Below are 27,968 nucleotides of genomic sequence, written 5' to 3'. Positions count from 1 at the left end.
ATAGAGGAAAAAAATTCATTTGGCCCAAAATGTCATGGATGTGTCTTTTTTGCAGTGATTGAAGATGAAAGAGGGGATGCCATCCGGGGCATCCCCAAGCTTAGATGCTTGGCTGTCCTTCAATATTACCTTTGGGTGCCTTGGGCATCCCCAAGCTTAGGCTCTTGCCACTCCTTATTCCATAGTCCATCAAATCTTTATCCAAAACTTGGAAACTTCACAACACAAAACTCAACAGAAAACTCATGAGATCCGTTAGTATAATAAAACAAATCACCACTTTAGGCACTATTGTGAACTCATTCTAAATTTATATTGGTGTAATATCTACTGTTTTCCAACTTCTCTATGGTTCATACTGATACGTCTCCAACATATCTATACTTTTTATTGTTCCATGCTATTATATTATCTGTTTTGGATGTTTTTTATGCATAAAAATATGTTATTTTATATTACTTCTCGGACTAACTTATTAACCTAGAGCCAGTGCCAGTTTCTGTTTTTTCCTTGTTTTTGAGCTTTGTAGAAAAGGAATACCAAACAATGTGCAAACGGAATAAATCATTCGCAATGATTTTTTTGGACCAAAAGACACCCCGGAGACTTGGAGTTAAAGTTAGAAGAGCGATGAGGCGGCCACAAAAGGGGAGGGCGCGCCCCCTGCCATGTGGGCCTCTCGCAACTCCCCTGACCTAGTTCTGTCTCCTGTATATTCACATAAGTTCCCAAACCACCTGAAGCATCCACAAAAATACTTTTCCACCGCCATAACCTTCTGTTCCCGTGAGATCCCATCTTGGGGCCTTTTCCGGCATCTTGCCAGAGGGTGATTTGATCATGGAGGGCATCTACATCAACTGTATCGCCCTTCCGATGAAGCGTGAGTAGCTTACCTCAGACCTACGGGTCCATAACTAGTAGGTAGATGGTTTTCTCTATCTTTGATTCTCAATACCATGTTCTCCTCGATGTTCTTGGAGATCTATCCGATATAATGTTGCTTTGCGGTGTGTTTGTCGAGATCTGATGAATTGTGGATTTATGATCAGCTTATCTATGAATATTATTTGAATCTTCTCTGAATTCTTTTATGCATGATTCGATATATCCGTAATTCTCTTCAAACTATCGGTTTGGTTTGACCAACTAGATTAGTTTTTCTTGGAATGGAAGAAGTGCTCAGCTTTGGGTTCAATCTTGCGGTGTCCTCACCCAGTGATAGCAGGGGTAGCGAGGCATGTATTGTATTGTTGCCATCGAGGATAAAAAGATGGTGTTTACATCATATTGCTTGAGTTTATTCCACTACATCATGTCATCTTACTTAAAGTGTTACTCTATTCTTCACGAACTTAATACTCTAGATGCAGACAGGAGTCGGTCGATGTGTGGAGTAATAGTAGTAGATGCAAGCAACAGTCGGTCTACTTGACATGGACATGATGCCTATATTACATAATCATTGCCTTGGATATCGTCATAACTTTGAGCTTTTCTATCAATTGCTCGGCAATAATTTGTTCACCCACCGTATTATTTGCTATCATGAGAGAAGCCTCTAGTGAAACCTATGGCCCCGGGTCTATTTTCCATCATATTAGTTTCCGATCTACTATTTTGCAATCTTTCACTTTTCGATCTATAAACCAAAAAAATCCAAAAATATTTACTTTATCTTTCGTTTAGTTTTATCTATCTCTATTAGATCTCACATATGCAAGTGACCGTGAAGGGAAATACTGGATTGAAAGTGGGTTTGGAAGAGTGTCAACTTTAGGAAATAATGATAGCTATATTGGGCTTGCAGAGGTCATGATTTTATTTGATGATGATCGCACTATTTTGGAAGAGTGTCAACTTTGCATGCATGTGGATCACGAAAAGAATATTTTATGTGATAGCTATATTGTTGAATTTGATTATGATCCTACATGTAGTTATTATGAGAGAGGAAAATATGGTTGTGGAAATATTCATGTACTAAATTACCTCTCGCTATGTTGGGATTGCTATTGTTTCTTTCTTCTTCTTTGCATATGCTAGTTTTTTTCCTTGATAATTTGTTTGCCTATAAGAGGACTATGCATAGGAAGTATTTTAGACTTAGACGTGTTTTTCACATTCTTTATGATGCTCTCTTTGTGCTTCAATTCTTGTCTTTCATGTGAGCATCATTAAAATTATCAATGCCTAGCTAGGGGCGTTAAACAATAGTGCTTGTTGGGAGACAACCCAATATTTTTCTTTTCTATTTTTATGAATAAAAATCCATCTAGCCTCTGGTTAGATGTGTTTTTGTGTTTTAGTTAGTGTTTCTGCCAAGTAAGACCTTTGGGATGGCTTACAGTGATAGTTGTTCTGATCTTGCTGAAAAACAGAAACTTTTGCGCCAAGGAAAGCAATTCTCGTTTTTAACAGAAGCATGATTTTGATCTGATTCTTTTTGCACAAGATTGGTACACAAATTTCCCAGGTTGTCCTAATTTTTCAGAATTTTTGGAGTTACATAAGTATTCGAGAGTTACATATTACTACAGACTATTCTGTTTTTGACAGATTCTGTTTTCTATGTGTTGTTTGCTTATTTGGATAGAATGAGTTCACAACAGTACAAAAACTGGTGATTTATTTTCTTATACTAACGGATCTAATGAGATTTTCTGTTGAGTTTTGTGTTGTGAAGTTTTCAAGTTTTGGGTAAGGATTTGATGGACTATGGAATAAGGAGTGGCAAGAGCCTAAGCTTGAGATGCCCAAGGCACCCCAAGGTAATATTAAAGGACAACCAAGAGCCTAGGATTGGGGATTCCCCGGAAGGCATCCCCTCTTTCGTCTTCGTCTATTGGTAACTTTGCTTGATGCTATATTTTTATTCAACACATGATATGTGTTTTGCTTGGAGCGTCTTGTATGATACGAGTCTTTGATTTTTAGTTTGCCACAATCATCCTTGCTGTATACACCTTTTGAGAGGGACACACGGCAATCATGATTTATTAGAATACTCTATGTGCTTCACTTATATCTTTTTAGCTAGGCAATTTTGCTCTAGTGCTTCACTTATATCTTTTTAGAGCACGGCGGTGGCTTTATTTTATAGAAATTATTGAATTTTCATGCTTCACTTATATTATTTTGAGATTCTTTTAAACAACATGGTAATTTGCTTTGGTTATGAATTTAGTCCTAATATGATAGACATCCAAGAGGGATATAATAAAAACTTTCATATAAAGTGCATTGAATACTATGAGAAATTTGATTCCTTATGATTGTTTTGAGATATGAGGATGGTGATATTAGAGTCATGCTAGTGTAATAGTGGATTGTAGAAATACTTGTGTTAAAGTTTGTGATTCCCGTAGCATGCACGTATGGTGAGCCGTTATGTGATGAAGTTGAAGCATGATTTGTTTATTGATGGCCTTCCGTATGAGTGGCGGTCGGGGATGAGCCACGGTTGCTACCTCTTCAGCTTGCGTTGGTTTTTCCCTTGAAGAGGAAAGGCTGATGCAGCAAAGTAGAGTAAGTATTTCCCTCAGTTTTAAGAACCAAGGTATCAATCCAGTAGTTGAGAATGCACAAGCCACCGAATACGTGCACAAACAAACACCAACTTGCACCCAACGCGACAAAGGGGTTGTCAATCCCTTCACGGTTATTTGCAAAGTGAGATCTGATATAGATGGATAAACAGTAAAGCAATATTTTTGGTATTTTCGGTTTACAGGATGGAAAGTAAAAGATTGCAAAAGAAAATAAATTAGAAATTAAAATTGTAGATCGGAAACTTATATGATGGAAAATAGACTCAGGGGCCATAGGTTTCACTAGAGGGTTCTCTCAAGATAGAAAATATTACGGTGGGTGAACAAATTACTACCAAGCAATTGATAGAAAAGCGCACAGTTATGACGATATCTAAGGCAATGATCATGAATATAGGCATCACATCCGTATCAAGTAGACCAACTCCTGCCTACATCTACTACTATTACTCCACACATCGACCGACTCCTGCCTACATCTAGAGTATTAAGTTCATGAAGAACAGAGTAATGCATTAACTAAGATGACATGATGTAGCGGAATTAACCCAAGCAATATGATGAAAACCCCATCTTGTTATCCTCGATGGAAACAATACAATACGTGTCAGTTCCCCTTCTATCACTAGGATCGAGCATCACAAGATTGAACCCAAAGCTAAGCACTTCTCCCATTGAAAGAAAAACCAATCTAGTTGGCCAAACCAAAACGATAGTTCGAAGAGACTTGCAAAGACATCAAATGATGCATATAAGAATTCAGAGGAGATTCAAATAATATTCGTAGATAAGCTGATCATAAATCCACAATTCATCGGATCTCGGCAAAAACACCGCAAAAAAGTATTACATCGAATAGATCTCCAAGAATATCGAGGAGAACATGGTATTGAGAATCAAAGAGAGTGAAGAAGCCATCTAGCTACTAGGTATGGACCCATAGGTATATGGTATACTATGCATGCTTCATCGGAGAGGCAATGGTGTTGATGTAGAAGCCCTCTGTGATCGAATCCCCCTCCGACAGGACACCCAAAAAGGCCCCTAGATGGGATCTCACGGGTACAGAAGGTTGCGGTGGTGGAAAAGTGGTTTCGTGGCTCCCCTGGATTTTTTTGGGATATTTGAGAATATATAGGCAGAATAAATAGGTCGGTGGAGTCACAAGGGGCCCACAAGGGTGGGGGTCGCACCCTACACCCCTGGGCGCGCCTCCCGACCTTGTGGCCGCCTCGTGGCTTTCCTGATGTGCATTCCAAGCCCTCTGGATGTCTTCTGCTCCAAGAAAAATCATCGCGGAAGTTTCATTCTGTTTGGTATTCCTTTTCTGTGAAACTCTAAAACAAGGAAAAAACAAGAACTAACACTGGGCTCTAGGTTAATAGGTTAGTCCCAAAAATAATATAAAATAGCATATTATATATATATACGTTGGAGACGTATCAATGGTCTTTTCCTATCAATCTATCCCCCTAGGAGCATGCGCGTAGTACTTTGTTTCGATGACTAATAGATTTTTGCAATAAGTATGTGAGTTGTTTATGACTAATGTTGAGTCCATGGATTATACGCACTCTCACCCTTCCACCATTGCTAGCCTCTCTAGTATCACACAACTTTCCCCTGTACCATACACCCACCATATACCTTCCTCAAAACAGCCACCATACTTACCTATTATGGCATTTCCATAGCCATTCCGAGATATATTTCCATGCAACTTTCCACCGTTCCATCTATTATGACACGTTCCATCATTATGATATTGCTTTGCATGATCATTTAGTTGACATCGTATTTGTGGCAAAGACATTGTTCATCATTTTTTATACATGTTGCTCTTGGTTCATTACACATCTCGGTACACCGCCGGAGGCATTCATATAGAGTCATATTTTGTTCTAAGTATCGAGTTGTAAGTAAATAAAAGTGTGATGATCATCATTATTAGAGCATTGTCCCATGTTAGGAAAGGATAATGGAAGCTATGATTCCCCCACAAGTCGGGATGAGTCCCCGAACTTCACAAAAAAAGAGGCCAAAGAAGCCCACACAAAAAATGTGTGAAAAGAGAGAAGGGGAAATGTTACTATCCTTTTTCCACACTTGTGCTTCAAAGTAGCACCATGATCTTTATGATAGAGTGTCTCCTATGTTTTCACTTTGATATGCTAATGGGAATTTTTCATTATAGAACTTGGCTTGTATATTCCAATGATGGGCTTCCTCAAATTACCCTAGGTCTTCGTGAGCAAGCAAGTTGGATGCGCACCTGCTTAGTTTTGTTTTGAGCTTTCATAAACTTATAGCTCTAGTGCATCTGTTGCATGGCAATCCTTACTCACTCACATTGATATCTATTGACTGGTATCTCCATAGCCCGTTGATACGCCTAGTTGATGTGAGACTATGCCCTTCATTTTGTCTTCTCCACAACCACCATATTCTATTCCACCTATAGTGTTATGTCCATGGCTTATGCTCATGTATTGCGTGAAAGTTGAAAAAGTTTGAGAACACCAAAACTATGAAACAATTTCTTGGCTTGTCATCGGGGTTCTGCATGATTTGAATATTTTGTGTGATGAAGATGGAGCATAGTCAGACTATATGATTTTGTAGTGATAGCTTTCTTTGGCCATGTTATTTTGAGAAGACATAATTGCCTTCTTAGTATGCTTGAAGTATTATCATTTTTATGTCAATATTAAACTTTTGTTTTGAATCTTATGGATCTGAACATTCATGCCACAACTACAAGAAAAGTATTAAGAATAAATTCTAATCATAGCATTAAACTTTTGGATCAAATCGGTCCCTTACGGAATAGCGCGTAAACCAGGGTTTAAGTTTCTGTCACTCTCTCAACCCATCATCTAATTACTACTCCACAATGCATTCCCTTAGGCCCAAATATGGTGAAGTGTCATGTATTCGACATTCATATCACACCACTAAGGGAATTACAACATACATACACTACAGAAAAAGACACATCCGTGACATTTTGGGCGAATGAATTTTTTCTGTCATGCTTATGACACTTCTATGACAATAATTGTGACAAAACCCGGTATCATCATAGATGTGGTGGGATCCTACTTCTATGACAAAAAAATCATGATAGAAAATGGGCTTTTATTCCTGGGCAGGCCGGAAACACAGCTGCATGATATTCTTTAGGCTGTCCATGACTGAAAAACCTATGGTAGAAGTGAGGCGAGGAAAATAACGGGGAGTTCCCGGTTATGGTGGGTGGTCGGGGGCTGAGAGATGCACATCTCTCTCGTACACATACATGCGTGGGTGCGAGGCGTTGGGCTCTAACTGAACCCGAGCGAGGCGTTCGCCTATTGAACCCGAGCGATTGCACTGCAGGCTACGCGTTCCTGAACCCGGGCGATCGATCCCAGGCCGTTAACTGAACCCGATCAAGCAATTCCTTCGCTGCTGCTAACTGAAGCCGATCGAACCTACTGCCTCTTGATGAACAGTGAGCATTGTTGGTGGGGGGCTTGGATGAATAGTTCCCAGTGGGGGTTGGATGAACAGGACCCCGTGGTATTAGAGGCCATTGTTGTTGGATGAACAGGACCCCGATCGAGCCGGTTGGGGTGGATGAACAGGACCTTGTGGAGGGCTGGATCAATAGGATGACCCATTGGAGGGCTGGTTGAACAGTAGCCGGTGGAGGGTGATACGTCCATTTTGCATCATGCTTTTATATCGATATTTTTCGCATTATGGACTATTATTTCACTTTATGTCACAATACTTATGGCTATTCTCTCTTATTTTACAAGGTTTACATAAGGAGGGAGAATGCCGGCAGCTGGAATTCTGGTCTGGAAAAGGAGCAAATATTAGAGACCTATTATGCGCAACTCCAAAAGTCCTGAAACTCCACGGAACGTCTTAAAATAAATAAAGAAAAATCCACATCAAATATGAAGGCCAGGGGGCCCACACCCTTCTCATGAGGGTGGGGGGCACGCCCCCCTAGGGCGCGCCCCCTACCTTGTGGGCCCCCTGGTGGCTCTCCGATGCCCATCTTCTCCTATATGAGGTCTTTCAATGAGAAAAAAATAAGAAAGGAACTTTTTGAAACGAGACTCTGCCGCCACGAGGCGGAACCTTGGCGTATCCAATCTAGAGCTCCGGCAGAGCTGTTCTGCAGGGGAAACTTCCCTCCGGGAGGGGGAAATCATCACCATCGTCATCACCAACGCTCCTCTCATCGGGAGAGGGAAATCTCCATCAACATCTTCACCAGCACCATCTCATCTCCAAACCCTAGTTCATCTCTTGTATCCAATTCTTGTCTCAAAGTCTGGGATTGGTGCTAGTAGGTTGCTAGTAGTGTTGATTACTCCTTGTAGTTGATGCTAGTTGGTTTATTTGGTGGAAGATCATATGTTTAGATCCTATATGCATATTATTACCCCTCTGATTATGAACATGAATATGCTTTGTGAGTAATTACGTTCGTTCCTGAGGACAAGGGAGAAGTCTTGCTATGAGTAGTCATGTGAATTTGGTATTCGTTTGATATTTTGATAAGATGTATGTTGTCTAGCCTCTAGTGGTGTTATGTGAACGTCGACTACATAACACTTCACCATTATTTAGGCCTAGAGGAATGCATTGGGAAATGATAAGTAGATGATGGGTTGCTAGAGTGACAGAAGCTTAAACCCTAGTTTATGCGTTGCTTTGTAAGGGGCTGATTTGGATCCATATGTTTCATGCTATGGTTAGGTTTACCTTAATACTTTTGTTGTAGTTGCGGATTATTGCAATAGAGGTTGATCATAAGTGGGATGCTTGTTCAAGTAAGAACAGCACCCAAGCACCGGTCCACCCACATATCAAATTATCAAAGTATCGAACGCGAATCATATGAACATGATGAAAACTAGCTTGACGATATTCCCATGTGTCCTCGGGAGCGCTTTTCCTAGTATAAGAGTTTGTTCCGGCTTGTCCTTTGCTACAAAAGGATTGGGCCACCTTGCTGCACTTTATTTACTTTTGTTACTTGTTGCCCATTACAATCTATCTTATCACAAAACTATCTGTTACCACTTATTTCAGTACTTGCAGAGAATACCTTGCTGAAAACCGCTTATCATTTCCTTCTGCTCCTCGTTGGGTTCGACACTCTTACTTATCGAAAGGACTACGATAGATCCCCTATACTTGTGGGTCATCAAGACTCTTTTCTGGCGCCGTTGCCGGGGAGTGTAGCGCCTTTGGTAGGTGGAATTTGGTAAGGAAAAATTTATATAGTGTGCTGAAATTTACTGTCACTTGTTACTATGGAAAGTAATTCTCTGAGGGGCTTGTTCGGGGTATCTTCACCCCATCCAGTAGAGCAAAGAGTTGCTCCTCAACCTACTGACCCTATTGAAAATGAAATTCCTTATGAGTATCATTCGGGTATGATAGAAAAACTACTAGCTAATCCTTTACAGGAGATGGAACAAAGCATCCTGATGAACACTTAATATATGTGGATGAAGTTTGTGGATTATTTAAGTTTGTAGGTATACCCGATGATGTTGCTAAAAAGAAGGTCTGCCCTTTATCTTTGAAGGGATACGCATTGATATGGTATAGGCTATGTGATGATATGAGACCATGGGACTATAAAAGATTGAAGCTGGAATTTCATCAAAAGTGTTACCCTATGCATCTTGTTCATCGTGATCGCAATTATATATATAATTTCTAGCCTCGCAAAGGAGAAAGCATCGCTCAAGCTTGGGGGAGGCTTAAATCAATGTTATATTCATGCCCCAATCATGAGCTCTCAATAGAAATAATCATGCAAAGTTTTTATGCTCGGCTTTCTGAAAACAATCGCACCATGCTCGATACTTCTTGTGCTGGCTCTTTTATGATGAAGACTATTGAATTCAGATGGAATTTATTGGATAGAATTAAACGCAACTCTGAAGATTGGGACCTCGACGAAGGTAAGGAGTCAGGTATGACACCTAAGTTTGATTGTGTTAAACCTTTTATTGATACCGATATTTTCCGTAAGTTTAGCACTAAATATGGACTTGACTCTGAGATAGTAGCTTCTTTCTGTGAATCTTTTGCTACTTATGTTGATCTCCCTAAGGAGAAGTGGTTTTAATATCATCCTCCCATAGAAGTAAAAGTAGCTGCACCTATTAAAGTTGAAGAAAAGACTGTCACTTATAATGATCCTATTGTTCCTACTTCTTATATTGAGAAACCACCTTTCCCTGTTAGAATAAAGGATCATGCTAAAGCTTCAACTGTTGTTCGTAAAAGCAATATTAGAACTTATACACCTCCTGAGCAAGTTAAAGTACAACCTAATATTGCTATTGTTAAAGATCTCTTGTCTGGTAATATTGATGGGCATGTTATTCAGTTCGAAGGTGAAACTGCTAGAATTGCTAAACCTTGTGCTAAAGATAAACATAGACCTATGGTAGGCGTGCCTGTTATTTCTGTTAAAATAGGAGATCATTGTTATCATGGCTTATGTGATATGGGTGCTAGTGCTAGTGTTATACCGCATACTTTATACGAAGAAATTAAGAATGAAATTGCACCTATTGAGTTAGAAGATATTGATGTTACTATTAAAATTGCTAATAGAGATACTATTGCACCAATTGGAATTGTTAGAGATGTTGAAGTCTTGTGTGGGAAAACTAAATATCCTGCTGATTTTCTTGTTCTTACTTCTCCGCAAGATAGCTTTTGTCCAATTATATTTGGTAGAACCTTCTTAAATACTGTCAATGCTACCATAGACTGCACTAAGAATATTGTTACTGTTGGCTTGGATGATATGGTTCATGAGTTTAATTTCTCTAAATTTAGTAAAAAACATCGTGAGGAAGAATTACCTAGTAAAGATGAAATTATTGGTCTTGCTTCTATTGCCGTACCTCCTAGTGATCCTTTAGAACACTATTTGCTAGACCATGAAAATGATATGTTCATGAAAGAAAGAAGGTAAATAGATGAAGTATTCTTTAAACAGGAACCTATTCTGCATCACAACTTGCCTGTTGAAATCTTAGGGGATCCTCCTCCACCCAAGGGAGATCTCGTGTTTGAGCTCAAACCTTTGCCTGATAATCTTAAATATGCTTATCTTGATGAAAAGAAGATATATCCTGTTATTAGTAGTGCTAACCTTTCAGAGCATGAAGAAGAAAGATTATTGAAAACTCTAAAGAAGCACCGTGCTGCTATTGGATGTACTCTTGATGATCTTAAGGGCATTAGTCCCACTCTATGTCAACATAAAATAAATTTGGAAGCAGATGCCAAACCAGTTCGTGATCCTCAACGACGTCTGAATCCTAAAATGAAAGAAGTGGTAAGAAAAGAAATACTAAAGCTTTAGGAGGCAGGTATAATCTATCCCGTTGCTGATAGTTAGTGGGTAAGTCCTGTCCATTGTGTCCCTAAGAAGGGAGGTATTACTGTTGTTCCTAATGATAAAGATGAATTGATTCCACAAAGAATTATCACAGGTTATATGATGGTAATTGATTTCTGCAAATTAAATAAAGCTACTAAGAAAGATCATTACCCCTTACCTTTTATTGATCAAATGCTAGAAAGATTATGCAAACATACACACTATTGCTTTCTAGATGGTTATTCTGGTTTCTCTCAAATACCTGTGTCGGCTAGAGATCAATCAAAGACTACTTTTACATGCCCTGTTGGTACTTTTTCTTATAGACGTATGCCTTTTGGTTTATGTAATGCACCTGCTACCTTTCAAAGATGCACGATGGCTATATTCTCTGACTTTTGTGAAAAGATTTGTGAGGTTTTCATGGACGACTTTTCCGTCTATGGTTCCTCTTTTGATGATTGCTTGAGCAATCTTGATCGAGTTTTGCAGAGATGTGAAGAAACTAATCTTGTCTTGAATTGGGAAAAGTGCCACTTTATGGTTAATGAAGGTATTGTCTTGTGGCACAAAGTTTTGTAAAGAGGTATTGAAGTTGATAAAGCCAAGGTTGATGCTATTGAAAAGATGCCATGTCCCAAGGACATCAAAGGTATAAGAAGTTTCCTTGGTCACGCCAGATTTTACAGGAGGTTCATTAAGGACTTCTCAAAAATTTCTCGGCCTCTGACTAATCTATTGCAAAAAGATATACCATTTGTCTTTGATGATGATTGTGTAGAAGCATTTGAAATACTTAAGAAAGCATTAGTCTCGTCACTAGTTGTTCAGCCACCTGATTGGAACCTACCCTTTGAAATTATGTGTGATGCTAGTGATTATGCTGTAGGTGCTGTTCTAGGGCAAAGAGTTGCTAAGAAATTAAATGTTATTCATTATGCTAGTAAGACTCTAGACAATGCTCAAAGAAATTATGCTACTACTGAAAAAGAACTCTTAGCAGTTGTATTTGCTTGTGATAAGTTCAGATCTTATATTGTTGATTCTAAAGTAACTATTCAAACTGATCATGCTGCTATTAAATATCTTATGGAAAAGAAAGATGCTAAACCTAGACTTATTAGATGGGTTCTCTTGCTACAAGAATTTGATTTGCATATTGTTGATAGAAGGGGAGCCGAGAACCCCGTTGCAAACAACCTATCTAGGTTAGAAAATATTCTTGATGACCCACTACCTATTAATGATAACTTTCCTGATGAACAATTAAATGTTATAAGTACTTCTCGTAGTACTCCATGGTATGTTGATTATGCTAATTATATTGTTGCTAAATTTATACCACCTAGCTTCACATACCAGCAAAATAAAAAGTTCTTTTATGATTTAAGACATTAGTTTTGGGATGACCCACATCTTTATAAAGAAGGAGTAGATGGTGTTATTAGACGTTGTGTACCTGAGCATGAACAGGAACAGATCCTACGCAAGTGTCATTCCGAATCTTATGGAGGATACCACGTTTGAGATAGAACTGCACATAAGGTATTGCAATCTGGTTTTTATTGGCCTACTCTCTTCAAGGATGCCCGTAAGTTTTTATTGTCTTGTGATGAATGTCAAAGAATTGGTAATATTAGTAGACGTCAAGAAATGCCTATGAATTATTCTCTTGTAATTGAACCATTTGATGTTTGGGGCTTTGATTATATGGGACCTTTTCCTGCCTCTAATGGATACACACACACTTTCTAGTTGCTGTTGATTACGTTACTAAGTGGGTAGATGCTATTCCAACCAATGTTGGGGATATCGCTTATCAGGAACTTATCGGTCAACCCATGATAAGGGGTAAATCGGCCAGTTTATCGGCATATCGGCCGATTTATCGCCATATCGGCTGATTTATCGGCCGATTTATCTTATCGGTCAGACAACGGTAAGCGATAAATCGACCGATTTATCGGAATATCGGAAGATATCTTGAAAAGTGATTCCAACTAGTAGTGCTGATCATAACACTTCTATTAAAATGCTTAAAGAAGTTATTTTCCCGAGGTTTGGAGTCCCTAGATATTTAATGACTAATGGTGGTTCACACTTTATTCATGGTGCTTTCCGTAAAATGCTTGCTAAATATGATGTTAATCATAGAATTGCATCTCCTTATTACCCACAATCTAGTGGTCAAGTAGAGTTGAGCAATAGAGAGCTCAAATTAATTTTGCAAAAGACAGTTAATAGGTCTAGAAAGAATTGGTCTAAGAAACTTGATGATGCATTATGGGCTTATAGAACTGCATATAAAAATCCTATGCGTATGTCTCCGTATAAAATGGTTTATGGAAAAGCATGTCACTTACCTCTCGAACTAGAACATAAGACATATTGGGCTATTAAAGAGCTCAACTATGATTTTAAACTTGCCGGTGAAAAGAGGTTATTTGATATTAGCTCACTTGATGAATGGAGAACCCAAGCATATGAAAATGCCAAGTTGTTTAAAGAAAAAGTTAAAAGATGGCATGACAAAAGGATACAAAAGCGTGAGTTTAATGTAGGTGATTATGTATTGCTATACAACTCTCGTTTAAGATTTTTTGCAGGAAAACTTCTCTCTAAATGGGAAGGCCCCTATCTTATCGAAGAGGTCTATCGTTCCGGTGCCATAAAAATCAACAACTTCGAGGGCACAAATCCGAAGGTGGTAAACGGTCAAAGAATCAAACATTATATCTCAGGTAATCCCATAAATGTTGAAACCAATATTATTGAAACCGTAACCCTGGAGGAATACATAAGGGACACTTTCCGGAATGTTTCAGACTCCGAAAAGGAATAGGTATGTGGTACGGTAAGTAAACCGACTCCAAAACAATTTTTAAGGCAATATTTCTCTGTTTTGGAATATTTAGAAAAATAGAAAAATAAGTAGCAGTCCGGGAAGGACACGAGGCCCCCACGAGGGTGGTGGGCGCGCCCTACCCCCCTCGGTGCGCCCCCCTACCTCGTGAGCACCTCGTGTGCCTTCCGGACTCCGTTTTCTTGCACGTTACGTATTTTGGTCGATAAAAATTCATTATATAATCTCCCGGAGGTTTTGACTCCCGTATCACGCAAAAATCTCCTGTTTTTGTTTTGAGCTATTTTTCTGACAGATCTAGGTTATCATGACGGCCCCAAGCGTCTCCAAGGACAAGTTCTTCAAGAAGGTCATCAACCCTTACCTCGCGGAGGTGCTGCGACACCCTCAAACCATTGAGTTGCGTGATGGGTTGCTGCACATCCGCGATGAAGAGGGACCAAAGGGGACCGGAAGCATAGAAACGAGGCTCAAAGCATTGGAGCAACAAGTTTTCAAGTGCCAGGGGATGGTGGAGCGTGGAATCAACGCTAGCCACACGATGCTCGCAGAGTTCACTAACAACTACAAGCCGGATGCCAAGAACACCGAGGAAGCCATCTTCAAGCTATATGAGAAGATCGAGCACCTCCAAGCCCAAGTTTATGACCTTCAAAACCAAAACTGTGAGTATGAATATAGATTCAAAAGAATGAGTTTGGCTGCAGATTTGAGGATTCGGAGACTCGATCATCTTTCTATGATGGTGAACCTATGCCTTGGAAGAAGGATGACAAGCCTGCATCATCAACAACACCTCCGCCATCTCCTCCAACAAAGAAGAATTGAGTATCTGGGTATGGGCACTCGCCTTGGCAACTGCCAAGCTTGGGGGAGGTGCCCCGGTATCGTATCACAATCACAACTCTTATCTTTACCGTTTTTCTTAGTTCGATCCTTTTGATAATATCTTGATCTAGTAGAATAAAGTTTATGGCATGATCTAGTTTTGAGTTTTGCTTTTTGATCTCTCTATGCAATCGAGTCCATGTGCTATATATAATAAAGATTAGTGTTGAGTCAAGGGCTTGATTATTTTGCCATGATCTTGGGTGAATAAAAGAAAAGAGAAAAAGAATAAAAAGAAACAAAAAGTTCATATTGATCTTATTGAGAGTAATGACTTCACATAGAAAGAGTATGATGATTAAAAGTTGTTGGGAGTTGTCAGAAATAGCTTTGGTCATTGTTGTAATTAATGGGAAGTAATAAGGAAAGAGAGGTTTTCACATATAGATACATTATCATTGACATCTTTTATGATTGAGAGCACTCATTAAAATATGACATGCTAAAGAGTTGATGTTGGACAAGGAAGACAACGTAATGAGTTATGTATTTCTTATATCTGAGATAAAGTATGTTGCCATGGATCCTCTAACTTGTTGAGCTTGCCTTTCCCCCTCATGCTAGCCAAATTCTCAGCACCAAGTAGAAATACTACTTGTGCTTCCAAATACCCTTAAACCAGTTTTGCCATGAGAGTCCACCATATCTACCTATGGATTGAGTAAGATCCTTCAAGTAAGTTGTCATCGGTGCAAAGAAATAAAAATTGCTCTAAATATGTATGATTGATTGGTGTGGGAGAAATAAGCTTTATACGATCTTGTGATGTGGAAGTAATAAAAGCGACAGACTGCATAATAAAGGTTCATATCACAAGGGGCAATATAAAGTGACGTTCTTTCGCATTAAGATTTTATATATCCAACCATAAAAGCGCATGGCAACCTCTGCTTCCCTCTGCGAAGGGCCTATCCTTTATTATTATCTTCTACCTTATGGAAGAGTTAGGGTGATCTTCACCTTTTCTTTTTTTTATCCTTTGGCAAGCTCAGCATGTTGGAAAGAACATGATATATATATATATATATATATATATATCTAATTGGATGTAGGGGAGCATGAACCATTATTGTTGACATTACCCTTGAGGTAAAAGGTTGTGGGGCAAAACTATAAGCCCCTATCTTTCTCTGTGTCCGATTAAAACTCCGTAACCACAAAGTATCGTGTGAGTGTTAGCAATTATGAGGACTAAATGATAGTTGAGTATGTGGACTTGCTTTTTAGCTCTGACATAGACTCTTTTCGATGTTATGATAAATTGCAATTGCTTCAATGACTGAGATTATAGTTTGTCGGAGCCCAATAAGGTTTATGATTTATACTTTTGCATTGTGAATAGATCATCACTTGAACATAAGGAATCATATGACAAAATCTATGTATGTTGCTATTATGAGAATAATCATGATGCCTTCATGTCCGTATTTTATTTTTATCGATGCCTCTACCTCTAAATATGAGGACATATTTATTGTTATCGGCTTTTCGCTTGAGGACAAGCGAGGTCTAAGCTTGGGGGAGTTGATACGTCCATTTTGCATCATGCTTTTATATCGATATTTATCGCATTATGGACTGTTATTTCACTTTATGTCACAATACTTATGGCTATTCTCTCTTATTTTACAAGGTTTACACAAGGAGGGAGAATGCCGGCAGCTGGAATTCTGGTCTGGAAAAGGAGCAAATATTAGAGACCTATTCTGCGCAACTCCAAAAGTCCTGAAACTCCACGGAACGTCTTAAAAGAAATAAAGAAAAATCCACGCCAAAGATGAAGGCCAGGGGGCCCACACCCTTCTCACGAGGGTGGGGGCGCGCCCCCTACCTCGTGGGCCCCCTGGTGGCTCTCTGATGCCCATCTTCTCCTATATGAGGTCTTTCGATGAGAATAAAATAAGAAAGGAACTTTTCGGGAAGAGACTCCGCCGCCACGAGGCGGAACCTTGGCGGATCCAATCTAGAGCTCCGGCAGAGCTGTTCTGCCGGGGAAACTTCCCTCCGGGAGGGGGAAATCATCACCATCGTCATCACCAACGCTCCACTCATCGGGAGAGGGCAATCTCCATCAACATATTCACCAGCACCATCTCATCTCCAAACCCTAGTTCATCTCTTGTATCCAATTCTTGTGTCAAAGTCTGGGATTGGTGCTAGTAGGTTGCTAGTAGTGTTGATTACTCCTTGTAGTTGATGCTAGTTGGTTTATTTGGTGGAAGATCATATGTCCAGATCCTATATGCATATTATTACCCTCTGATTATGAACATGAATATGCTTTGTGAGTAATTACGTTCGTTCCTGAGGACAAGGGAGAAGTCTCGCTATGAGTAGTCATGTGAATTTGGTATTCATTTGATATTTTGATAAGATGTATGTTGTCTAGCCTCTAGTGGTGTTATGTGAACGTCGACTACATAACACTTCACCATTATTTTGGCCTAGAGGAAGGCATTGGGAAGTAATAAGTAGATGATGGGTTGCTAGAGTGACAGAAGCTTAAACCCTAGTTTATGCGTTGCTTCGTAAGGGGCTGATTTGGATCCATATGTTTCATGATATGGTTAGGTTTACCTTAATACTTTTGTTGTAGTTGCGGATGCTTGCAATAGAGGTTAATCATAAGTGGGATGCTTGTTCAAGTAAGAACAGCACCCAAGCACCGGTCCACCCACATATCAAATTATCAAAGTATCGAACGCGAATCATATGAACGTGATGAAAACTAGCTTGATGATATTCCCATGTGTCCTCGGGAGCACTTTTCCTATTATAAGAGTTTGTTCTGGCTTGTCCTTTGCTACAAAAGGATTGGGCCACCTTGCTGCACTTTATTTACTTTTGTTACTTGTTGCTCGTTACAGTCTATCTTATCACAAAACTATCTATTACCACTTATTTCAGTACTTGCAGAGAATACCTTGCTGAAAACCTCTTATCATTTCCTTCTGCTCCTCGTTGGGTTCGACACTCTTACTTATTGAAAGGACTACGATAGATCCCCTATACTTGTGGGTCATCAGAGGGCTGGATGAACAGTAGCCCATGGAGGGGTGGTTGAATAGGACCCTGTTTAGAGGGATGGTTGAACAGTAGCCGGTGGAATAGCGGTGGAGGCTGGATGAACAGGAGCCCGTGCATGAACAATCGCAGGTGGAGGCTGGAGGAGGTCGACGGTGGATGAATAGTAGCCCGTGGAGGCTGGAGGAGGTCGACAGTGGAGATGAACAGTAGCCCGTGGAGTCCCATCTTGCGGTACGCCACACCCCTCCCAATGAACAGGACCCCCGTTTCTACCGTAGTGGTCCAACACAAGTTGGTTTCCTCCGTTTTTGGGGTACGCCACACCCTTCCCGATCAACAGGATCCCGTTTCGACCGTGGACGGTCGAATAGAAGGTCGTTTCCTCTGTTCTGCGGTATGCCAGGCCTCGTTTCGATCGGATATTCCATTGAAGCAGGTTAGCTCCCGATGAACACGGTGTATTCAGTTGCCTCCCGATGAACACGACGTATTCTATTGCCTCCCATGAACACGACGCAGTTTCTCCGTTCCGACCCAGCCGTTTGGCTTCCGATGAACAGGACGTCATCGCTACCTCTCCATGTACACGAGCCCTGGCCGTATGTATGCGCGAGTAGGCGTTCAAGAACCTGCCTGTATGTACGTATGTGACCGTATTTACTTTCTTGCACCTTGGCTATACGTACGTGTACACGATATTAACCGGAATGCATGGCATGCTACATGCGCGCAGACAGACAGATCGACCGGTATGTACACAAACAATGGTACGTACGCTTCGACCGGGTGGGTCCCAGCTATCAGGGAGGATAAGGGCGCACTTCCTTGCGTGCGAAGATGTAGCTGGTGGGTCCCAGCAGTCAGGCGGGAAATGTTTTTTTTCATGAAATAGGGTGGCCCGTCCGGTGGGTCCCTGTTGTCAGGTGGAGGAATCATTATTTTGCGCTACATAAGGTTGCACTTCCTTGCTGTGGCCGTGGACCTAGTTGTCAGTCTTTCCACTTAAGTATTCTTCCGATGGAAGTCCTTCCTTGACCACTTTGACCACGCCGCGCCGAGAGAACCATGGCGGTGGACGACGGCGAGGCCTAGGAAGGGGACGATGCGGAGCCGGGGAAGACGCGGCAGTGGATGTCCACGCGGAGAGGAGTACGAGGGTTCACTGGTTTGGCTACGACGTGAGGCTGTCGTTGCTGCAGAATAACAAGGGGTGTGGGTGAGTAGAGGGATGGCATGGCCAGCCGTGGGAGTAGTAGGGGCGGTGAGGCCTCCGCGGCAGCACAGCGGGTCACGGGAGGCAGGAGCACGTGGCACGACCGGCGCTGGTTTGGGTTGCTGGAGCAAGAAGACCAGAGGTTGAAGAAGCACTATGACCGTTGGATGGACATCGTACGGTCACTGGATCTAGAATCATTCATATTGACTAAGTTGACAAAGCCCTCCGTCCCCGTCAACTTAGTAGGCCCACAAGTCAGCCTCCCACTATGGTGGGTCCCAGCTAGTAGGGGGAGTATTCATTTTTTTTTGTGCGTAATAAGGAGGCACTTGCTTGCGTGCGAAGATATAACTGGTGGGTCCGAGCTGTCAGCGGGGGGAACATTTTTATCACGAAATACAGAGGCCCTTTCAGTGGGTCCTAGCTGTCAGGTGGAAGAATCACTATTTTGCGCGTATAAGGAGGCATTTCCTTGTGTGCGACCATGGACCCAGCTGTCAGCCTCTCCACATATAGTCCACTTCTGATGGATGTCGTTCGTTGACCATGTTGACCACGCCGTGCCGAGAGCACCAGTGCGGTGGACGACGGCGTGGCCTAGGAATGGAACGAAACGGAGCCGGGGAAGACTCGGCAGTGGTTGCCCACGCGGTGGGGGGTATGAGGATTTACTGGTTCGGCTGCCGTCACCAGAAAATAAAAGGAGGTGTGGGTGATTAGAGGAATGGCATGGCCTGCGATGGAGTATGGTGGGGCGGTGCAGCTTGTGCGGTAGCACAGCCTGCCACTAGAGGCGGGAGCAGGCAATCCCACCGCAGCTGGTTTGGGCGGCTGGAGCCAGAAGATTAGATATTGAAGAAGCAGCACGGCCGTTGGATTAACATCCAATGGTCACTGCTGCTAGAATCATTTGTGGAATAAGTTGGCAAAGCCTTTCGTACACGTCAACCTAGTATACCCACAAGTCAGCCTCCAAATCTGTCCCAAACAGCATACAACCCGAAATTTCTAGCCAGATTCAAATTAATTTAAAAACTAAACATACCTTAATTTAAATCCAGTGAAATTATACCCGCACAAAAACAATGAAATTTAAAATATCAAAACCCGAAAGAAAAAAGTATTTTGGAACTAATTGCATGTATGTTGTATTTTTTTTCATTTTACAGCCTATTTATTATTACCTATAGCCCATTTCTTATTACTTATAGCCCTATTTCTGGGAAAGCCCGAATGCATCCCTCCTCGTCTTGAATGATTTCCGGCCCAGCATGGCGTAGAAAAGCAAGTAGGCCTACGTTGGTTATTCTCCAAAAAACAAAATAGCTGGGCTAGCCATTTTCATAAAGGAAAAAAACAAAGTAGGCTGGTCATGTGGTAAACATATGAAATAAAAGCTTGGGCTAGACGGGCCACAGCTCCCGCACAACCAAGTTGACACCCTTCTCGGTCCTGAAAAAACAAAATTACTACGTGCGTTGCTGCGTCCCTACTGTCATCCTCACCATGTACAGTCATGTCCTTATTCCTCTCGGTTGTTGACCATGTTGACAACATCAGTGGGCGGCACCGCGGTGAGCGAACCAAGGCGGAGGACAATGGTGAGACCTTGGACAGGAATGTACAGGAGCCGGGGAAGATGCACATAGTTTTAGGGTGCGATGTGGCCACGATGCATGCGCGGCAGCACAACCAGCTGTGGGAGGTGGGAGCAGGTTGTCCCGCCGGCGCTGGTTTGGCTTTGGCGGCTGGAGGAAGAAGAGACTGAAGAAACACGACAGACGTTGAATGTTAATCCAACGGTCAAGGTTGGCACAATCGTTTGTTGACTAGGCCGACACCAAGTAGCATACTTTTTTATATATAGGAAGAAAAGAAAACCTGGGCTCGTTCGCTTGATAACATTCCCAAAACTGAGACCGTTTGATCTTGCGTCGCAACTAAAACTGCGAGGAAAATGCGTTTGTCTATCGTCCTCCTCCCAGGGAACGTTCGCCACATAAGTGACTAGCACCCTTGGTTTTCGACCGAGATGTCTTGGGTTCAAGTCCCAGGAACTCCCAATTTTGTCCTCCTTCCTTCCTCGCAAAAAAAGAAAGAAAGAAAATCAAAGACATTAGAAGGCGTATAGAACAATCTAGTGTACCAGTAAAGATATGTTGCTGAGTTTTAGAAAAAAGAGAGACGTGCTCCTATAGCTGGTTTGGATCCAAACCTAGACTATGACTATATTTGGTGCTATGCTACTCTGCAAGTAATAAAACTAACATATCCAATGTTCGCTTCTCCTCTTCTCTACTTACTCTACCTAGCATTCAAAGCTTTGGCGGCAGTAACCATGTTCGTTGGCTGCTCGTCCACCTGCTCTTCAGTAGGCAACAACCACATATGCGCCAAGTCGCCACCTATACCATCACCTGTTTGTCCCCTCACCCCTGTTGGCACACGCACCGGAGCCAGTTGCTCATCGGAACCCGCTGCCATTGGTGTGGTGCCCACTGTAGCAAATCACGCAGAGACTTCTACAAATGCCCGAATTATGGGGTAATAATATGTTTAAGTGTTTTTCTGCTGCTTTTAGTTGCTGATTTTTTAATAGTTTGGTTGACGATCTTGCAATTTGGTTCGTGCAGAAAAGGGAAGATTTGTGTGATTTGTATTTCTGGGAAGTTGCTGATGTGGGGGAATGCAACTACGCTGATTATTTGGTTAGCCGAGGAATCCCAATACCAGTAGGTTGGGGTGTTGGACAAGTAGCTGAAGGAACGACGGAAGGGGAAGATGCAGAGCAGAAGGTTAAAGATGCAGTTCCTCTGATCATGGCCAAGCAACAGCTACTGAACAGCCTTGACAGCAATGAGGAGATGAAAGAGATTGTGAAGATAATGGGCAAAATCGATTTGCTCTGTAGGATGATTGTCTCTTTATTTGTAGTGTATGTAGCACTCGTGATGTATTCAGTGGCTATGACATGAGCACTTTGCTGAAACTAGTAATGAATGAAACCTATTTAGCAGGTTGGGCATAGTGTTGTGAACATCTAATGATTTCTATTAACAAAAATCAGGGGGGTATCCCTTTTTGCTCATAAATAAATAAATAGTAGAGGCCCTTTTGCTAATAAATAAATAAATTAGCAAAGGCCCTATCGGGTCAGCTTTGTTCCCATTCGAAGACGTCGAGCAAATTGCAGTCCAACAACAAACTATGTCATCAAATTCAAGTTTCACAGCCAAATATGAGTACAACTAAACAACAATCTCATCATGTTTTATTCGTCATACAATCACCAAACACAAATCAACATACATAACAAGTGATGTTCTCATAGAAAAATACTAAACAACACATTCATAAGGTTTCAGTTGTCATAGCAAACAAAATTTCCCATGGTAGATAAAAAACGTGTTCTGACAGGCAAATACGACAAAAGCAATCTAATCATCATCCGCAGCAGTAGCATCAACACCTTCGCCATGTGTATCAGTCTGAATCGTAATTCCCCACGGTGTCATCTTCTTCTTCATCCTCAATGTCCTTGAACATTGGCTTCTTCTTCATCAACTCTTGTATGTCCACGGCACGACATGCAATCTTTTCGCCAGCGTCATTTATGTGATGGTTCTCAATGATATTAGGAACATTTGTGGAATCTTGTACATTAGGAGCAGTGTAAGCATCATCTTGTTGTGCAACTTCATTAAACGAATTCCTCTGCTCAAACCTTTGCAATACACTCCAGTCATCGCTACGTGCAAATGTGTCTTCCAAGAAAAATATTTTTGTTGCTTGATTTGCCAAAATAAATGGCTCATTGGTCTGGTACGCCACCTTGACATTGATGGATTTGAAATAATCATCAGCTCTGGGTTTTGTGATCCTGGTAAACAGGTTATACCAATGATAGCACAACAGAACCACACACTGATGATCCTCGAAACTAGAGATATACTGCAACTGAACAATGTCTGTTATGTTAGCATAAATTTTAGTTGTCTTTCTGTCGTATGTATCCATGCTCATGATGGCACTGTTTTGTGTCTTCCTGCCTTCGTCACGTGCAAGGGTGTTGTAGCGCACATCTCCAACAATGCAAGATTTGTAATTTCTTACACGAGTATTAGGACCCATTGCTAGTGCGTAAAGGGCATCATCAACTACCTGCCCATCCTCCCGCATCTTCTTAACCTATGGTTAGAAAATAGACAAGTTGATGATCTTATGTACTCAATATATTAGAAAAACTGACAGTGCAATTCAAAAGCTTACATGGCTCTTGAACCATTTCACAAATCCTGCCATAACCAGTTTGTCAATGTTTCTTGGATTTTGCGGCAATAACTCCTTTCGTAGATGTTGCACAACATAGTGATCACGTCAAACATCTAAATATATAAGAATGTGCTACAAGTTTAGTAGATTACAATGTATAAGATGTAGTACTTAGCACTTACTTGATATAAGGTAGTATCTCAGGATAGTTATTCAACACATACCAAACCATTATGTCCAAATCTTTAGGTTTGTCCTCTTGTCGACTCTTCCCTGTAACTTAAATAGAATAATTGAAAACATTGAGCCCAGGATTGTCTTCACCCACCTCTTTGCTAAGCCGATCAACTGTTTCAATGTATTTTGAGCAGAATGTCAACGCTTCTGTAGCAATGTAGGCCTCTGCAATGGAACCCTCGGGTCTAGCTCTGTTCCTAACATAGCCCTTGAAAGTGCCTAGCTGCCTTTCAATAGGGTACATCCAGCCATACTGTACTGGACATCTAAGTAGTGCCTCATCAGGTAGATGAACAGCCAAATGCACCATCACATCAAAGAAGGCTGTAGGATATATCTTCTCAAGGTCGCATAGGATAGTTGGTATCTTGTCTCTAAGACGCAAAAAATCATCTATCCTAATATTTCTACTATAGAGTTCCCAGAAGAATTGTCCCAACTCTGCAACTGCTCTGTATAAGTCAGGGTGGCCCAATCCTCTAAGGATAACAGGTAAAACGCTTTGAAGTAGGATGTGGGAGTCATGAGTTTTCAACCCCTGTACCTTGTTTCCATTTGCACTGACTCTCCTTTCAAGGCTGGAAGCAAATCCATGTGGGAATCTCACACGTGATAGGACCACACAGAATTCTTTTATTTTTACCATGTCCAAGACGTACACAGCTGGTGCCATATCCCGTGGTTTACCTTCATCTTGCACCTGCAAATCCTGTTTGATACCCAGGTGTGTCAAATCAATCCTAGATTTTATGGTATCTTTTGTCTTGCCTTCAATATTAAGAAGTTTGTCGATAATGCTCTCACATATATATTTCTAGATGTGCATCACATCAAGATTATGCCGCAGATCCAAATCTTTCCAATACTCCAAGTCCCACAAAGTGGAACTGCGGGTAAATAATTATCTCTCTTCTGCCTTGCCACGCTTCCTTTTCCTGCTACCATTACTAGGATGGTTTCCTGGTGTAATATGCCTGACCTTCTCTAATTCCACTTGCAACTCATCGGCGGTGAGTCTCTTTGGCGCATCACGGTTTTCATGCTTTGCATTGAACACATGTCTTCGTTATTTTGTAGGATGCGGCTTGTCCTTGGTAAGGAAATGGTGGTGTTTAATGTAACAGATCTTGCTAGGTATTGCGTATGACAGCGGATTCCTCTTACAGCAAACACATGCATTGTAACCAGGTGACGTTCGGCCTGACATAGTGCCCAAAGCCGGATAATCATGGACGCACCAAATTATATCAGCACGCAGAAAGAAAACAGTTGGTGGGCTGCTATATAGGTCTCGAGTGAGAACACCCCTCCATAGCTATTGAAGTTCCTCCACAAGAGGATCCATGAATAAATCAAAATCCTTTCCAGGACTTTTTGGACCTGGGATGAGCAAGGCCATTGTGTAGTTTGACTCTTTGGTGCAAACATTTGGGGGCATGTTGTAAGGGATAACAAGCACTGGCCACATGTTATATGTGGCGCTCTTGTGGCCAAATGGGTTAAATCCATCTGAAGCTAAGCCAAGTCTAATGTTTCTCGGGTCAGCAACAAACTTTTTCTGTTTCTGATTGAAGCTTTTCTAGTCACTATCAATAGATGGATGGCTCATTACATTCTAATCTCTGTACTCATGGTTCCTAGAATGCCATAGTACATCCTCTCTTGTTTCAGCATCATGAAACAACCTCTTCAATCTTGGTATAATTTGAAAATGTCTCACAACATTATGAGGAATCCTCTTCACAGCATCTCCATCTTTCCATCTTAATGATTTGCATTTCGGGCATTCACTCAAGTTGGCATAATCCTTCCGGAACATAACACAATTATTCTTCATTTTACTGTAGGTGTGTGGTAGCTCAGACGCATCTAGGAAAGATTTGCGAAAAGCAGCTAACATCGCATCGAATGATTTGTTGGTCATCTACTCAGATGTCTTCACCTGAAGAAAGATGACCATAGCTGAGAATACTGAAACCCTATTTCCTGGGGTGACAGCCACGTTGCATTATTCCAACATGCGGTCCCACCGTTTTCTTCTGCAGGTGAAAGTTCACGAGATGCACGAGCATTTTGTAGCATTGTTTCAATGTTGGTCAAACTCACTGGCTCCGCCACCACCACCACCTCCCCCTCCTCTTCCACCTGAGCATCAGGCAGATCAACATGGTGATCTACTACTTCCACATAGTCAGTAACATTGATGTTCACAACTTCACCATGATGAACCCACATACTATATGTGACCGACATCCCATACAAGTGCAGATGATTTTGCACAGTTGACTAGGGTCTTGTAACTGAATTCATACAACTGCTACACGGGCAGAGCACATCTGATTTCGGACCACTATACTTAGCTCTGATAAAGTTCATGAAGTTTTTAACCCCCTCAACATATGCGGCGGAGCATCTTTGAGTAGAAGTTATCCAAGTCCTGTCCATCTGTTAGACATACAAATTAGTTCTTCTACTATATATTATAGGAAAAACATATATGTTTTTTTATGAAGTCTAGAAAAAAATACCTAGGTCGATGTCTAAAGCTATGGCAAGATATTTGGACAAGCGGATCTAAGTAATGAAATATATGTAAAGCTAATTCAGCAAACAGATTTGAGTGCTAAATTATGGCAGGCTATTTCAGCAGTTAATGAGGTCGAGCACTCAACCATCAAACTATCGAAGGCCATCTCAACAACAAAGATCAAGTATAAAATGGTGTACAGCTATTTCACCTAACAGATTGGCTAATAGACCATGGCAATCTATGTCACAATAAATATATGGCAGAATATTTTAGTAGCTAATCGGGCTTGCCATGCCATCTCAGCTAAGAAGATTGAGTGCAGAACAAGGCAAGGAAGCTTCTTAAGCACATCTTATTGACTATAAACTACTTCGGCAAATAGTGAGATTACCAACGTCTATCAGCTAACATTCAACACTACACTGACATGCATGGCGCCTCAGTCTAGAATGCGTGTACAATGGGAGAAGCTGACCGCCGTACATCTCCACACGAACGTTGCCAGCGGTGGCGGTGCTGACCGCCATGTGTCTCCACAAGAACGTCGCCAGCGGTGGCGGCGCGGCTAGAGGATGGCAGTCTACGAGAGCATAATGTGGGACCGAGAGGATCGCCGTGCGTCCCCTCAATGAACCGCAGCGCTGATGTATCGGCGCGGCGGGGAGGGCGACTTTGGCGGAGCGAATGGAGTGGATGGGGCCGAGGGGAGGGGGGTCTGGGGAATATTCTTGGCTAGCTGGCCGAAGGGCGGTTGAATTTGGGATTTGGGGGGAATTTTTGGGGGGGGGGGATTTTCGCACGGTGGGTGGGGGGAGTTTGGCACACAGTCGGTTTCTCCTAGTGCGGTTCCATGTGTCAGTGAAGAGGGAAGCTGAAGCGCATTCCATTTGCGTGAGCCATGTCCAGGACCGAACGTGTGTGGGGTGCAATGCGACCGCAATAGGGGTGTTGTGAGTGTACCACCTTTTTTCCTTTTAAACATGGTGCTTCGCCCCTCAAAGAAAACTTGGTGCTTCGCGCGATCCATCGATACTACTACTAGTAATCTAGTAATCCCGACTAAAACGACACGACTGGGTATTTTCCCGTGCGATATGCTGGGAGGTTGGCTTAGTTTGGTTTTTTAGGACGAGTAATGCTACACCTACGTAATCCCAGTCACGTAATTAACGTAATGTGAAACATGTGAGCTATTGATTGTAAAGGGAGGGAGGGGCCCACCACCATGAAATTCAGGGAGGAGAGAGAGAGGAAATTTACGTCAACCCTTTCGTAGGTTCCCATAGATGTAGAAAGATGTGAAATGCGTGAATGTGTAGTGGACGTACTATCGGAGTGCCTAAGATAAATTGTGTATGTAGACCCTATGTGTTTATTTACTTCGCATGTTAGATTTGTCTCGGGTCAAACCTTCTATGTTTATACACACAAAAATGAATCATCATTCCATATACTCCTATAATATATCTCACTATTATTGTGAAAGTGCATATACGCCGGACGAGATTAATGCAAAGACGGTAGATTTTCATTACATTTCGGACTTTCATAGGATAGAAAAATAAAAGAAACCAGACCCTAAACCTATTCTACGACAGCGACTGACGTCCTCCATCTGCGATTTCCATGTACGGGGGCGGGGTTCAAGACCCGTGAAGTGAAGGTGCGGTCTCCGGCGAGGAAGAGCGGAACATGGGAGAAGGACCGGCCAGTTCACACACCATGTCCTACTGCCTCCCATGCACTATTCATCCTCGGAGGTGTCCCCGACCTCGGCGGTGCCAGATGTAGGACGACGGCAAGTAGGACGCGTGGCTGACGGTGCTCCTGTTGTCGGCCGCCAGCGTGGCCACCGCTTGAGCGGTCATGTATGCGTCCGGCTACGCCACTATTGCATCATGAGCTGCGACTTGAGCAAGGGCAGCGACCTTGAGCTTCATCCCCGAAGACAAGCTCTCCCGCAGAGC

The sequence above is a fragment of the Triticum urartu genome, chromosome 6A (genome assembly GCF_056163025.1).
Source record: "Triticum urartu cultivar PI428250 chromosome 6A, HENAU_Tu73, whole genome shotgun sequence".
In the NCBI taxonomy this organism is placed as follows: Eukaryota; Viridiplantae; Streptophyta; class Magnoliopsida; order Poales; family Poaceae; genus Triticum; species Triticum urartu.
This window is presented reverse-complemented; position numbering follows the sequence as displayed.